This window comes from Cynara cardunculus (assembly GCF_001531365.2).
Source record: "Cynara cardunculus var. scolymus isolate 2C chromosome LG 12, CcrdV1, whole genome shotgun sequence".
Classification (NCBI taxonomy): domain Eukaryota; kingdom Viridiplantae; phylum Streptophyta; class Magnoliopsida; order Asterales; family Asteraceae; genus Cynara; species Cynara cardunculus.
Genome location: NC_037539.1, coordinates 30287666 through 30290566, shown reverse-complemented (window position 1 = coordinate 30290566; position 2901 = coordinate 30287666). Strand labels below are relative to the sequence as shown.

The following is a 2901-nucleotide window of genomic DNA, read 5'->3' as shown; positions in this document are numbered from 1 at the left end:
CCTTTTTACTATTCATATTTTCTTGGTGTTTTTAGGCTGCTTTTCCCCAGTTTTATATACATGCCATGTAATTATTACATGGTTTACATTAATCGCATCAAATGAGAAAGTGCAAATTGCTTATGGATTAATGAGTCCATGTAATTAATGCCTATCATTTGTCAAAGTGAGGCGGGGATGCAGAAAACAACCATAATGCTTTAGTAACATGAAACATATCACTAACTTTTTTCGATAAATTTGTAGCGGAAGTCAACGAAAATTAACTTTTTTTAATCTCTCAGGAATCCGTCAATAATTTTTCGTCAGAAAAGTCCATTGATGAAGTTTTGTTTTTAGTAATGTATATAGAAGATCTCAAATATTATTGCGCATAATTTGTATTGGGCAATCTTGTTCAACTAAATGCTAAAGTTGAGCCAAATGATTAATATCGTACGGAGATGCATCCATGGGAGAGAGTGCATTGTATGGCCTTGTTGCAATAGCCATGGGATGAAGACCATCAAAGAAAATAGACGAAGCCCGAATTGGACATGGTATCGAGTTCGGAATGCATTGCCCATCTTCCCTTACTTGACAACAAGGAAAATTTGGCAATGGTGCACCTGCAAAATCCAAACAGTTTATTAGATCCACACAGATGAGCTTTAATGCAAATACTTGTAAAACTAATATAGATTTTACTTGAAAATCAAGAAGGAAAGAACAACATATGATGTTGCAAATCACGTGAAACACCATAATTATAAATTGGAAACTTTTGTACTCATGCTTTACCTCCTTGTAGTTCCAAAATGCTTGTAAAATTGATGAAAGTGAATCTTGCTTCAGAGTTGTCTCTGTTGAGCCCATCAACAAGAGGCTTAAGCCCATCATTAAATCTAGTAACCGCGTCATTGACCGACTCAATGCATGGTTTTCCTTCGGTGTCAAACCTAGTTACCACAGTTGGGGTGCACCCTATGTGAGCCAAACCAAACACGGCAATCTTCCTAGCTCCCAATTTGTATAAAGTCTGTCATATGAATCAAATCCCGATTTCGGATTATTCAGTTGGCCACAAACTTAAGCACAAGAAAGGGAAGAGCAGAATGTGTACATGCGTACCTTCAGTTGTTGAGAGTATTGTTGCACCAGAACTTCTGCATATTGATCAATGGTATAAACTCGGCTCGTGGGGTAATTGTTAGGCATCAAGTAGTTGTTGATGTAATCATTGCTTCCTATATTTACTACATTGTTTAAGGTAATCGTTGGTAAATGTTTTGTTCCTTTGCTTGAGTGAAAGGCGTGAAATTATTGCTACGTGATTAAGTAGTTGCCTATTCAGGCTGAACCGATCACCCTTGGTTGAAGTCAAACACAAACAAATGTTTGACTTTAGTCTAATTGAAAATTAATTAAGAGAACGATGAAATATGATCAAGGTGAAGAAAATGTAGTTCGCATATTCGATTCGGCGTATTTAAACAAAGGAAAAAACAATGGGTATAAGTTCGTTGCAATGATTACCAGATGACTTCCAGATTCTTCTCGAATGCCAGCACTAGCACTAGCACTGCCATAGTTTACTCCTGTAGTTACGGTGGCATATGGTGGAATGAAGTTTGGAAAACCAAGAAATTGACCTGAAATTAAGAAAACCATTTGTTATAATCAGAGTATTTTGCCACCTTTTTTTCGACTAATAAATATGTCAAAGTGTATCATATAATATAAATTTAGATTGTTTTGTGTTGGAACTTATGGGTTTTACCTACAATTTTGTATTATGTATCCCACATAAGTGGGTAAGAAAAGTGAAAGTGTGTTAAATAAGTAGTATTCCACTCAAATATTTGAAAGTCATTTAGGAGGCTTTTGGAGGGAAAATGGTAATTAATAGCAGTTATTTTTGGAGGGAAAATGGTAGTTAATGGTTGTTATTTTTGGAGGGAAAACTTATTGATAGTTAATGGTGGTTATTTTTGGAGGAAAAAACTTCTTTTTGGTGGTTAACTTTCCAAAAGGTGTGTTAATTCATGAAGAGTCATGTTGGTTCATTTTAACTACTATATAAGGGTGCATATGAATAGATAATATCATTATATACACTTTCAATACATACATAATTGCAATCGTTTGATGTTCATGTGAACTTTATGTACGCTGCATAAAGTTCTGTTAATTAAGGTTGAATCTTAGGAAGAAATTAGTCTCGAACCACCAGCAAAAATAGTGGGGACTAATATTCTTTAAGGACAGTGATTATCACGTCCTCAATTCTGAAAATCTGCCATATTCCAACATTTTGTGTGTTGGAAAACTACCCTTTATTATTTATAAAATATAGAAGTTTGGAGGAATAAACCATCAGTTTTTTATGTCAAAATGAGAAAGAGAGAGAGACCGATGATGTCCGCGTATGTGCGACCATTTGTGAATCTACCGCTAACACCTTGGGGAAAATCAATCCCGTAAGGTGGGTAGTTGGCTTTAGCTGCTGTTCTGAACCCATTATTATTGCCGCTGTCAACCAACGAGTCACCAAATAAAAAGTAACATGGAACTTGTGGTTCACTATCGACTACAAGTGTTAGAAGGTGGATGAGTTCTAGAACAATGAGAACTAAAAACAATTCACGAGCCATGTTTTTTGGACTACAAATTAATTAAGAGAGCTAGGGATAAGAATGGTTGGCTATCATTATCAATGCAAAATGCATGCTACTTAAAAGGAGGAGAGGAGAGATGGCGAGATGGGTGAATTGGAACTTTTAGATTTTCAACTATAAAAGGTGGGCAAGTTGGGAATTTAATTAGAAATTAAAATTACCTTTTTCTTTATAAATTATGATATATGTTGATTGTTGAAATGATATAAATTCTCACTTAGACAAAACAAAAACCTCATAACCA

At 35.1% G+C, this 2901-nt stretch overlaps 1 pseudogene; it reads right to left on the bottom strand.

Moving 5' to 3' along the window:
- Positions 1-408: 408 nt before the first annotated feature.
- LOC112523013 lies at positions 409-2633 on the bottom strand (annotated as a pseudogene).
- Positions 2634-2901: the final 268 nt, after the last annotated feature.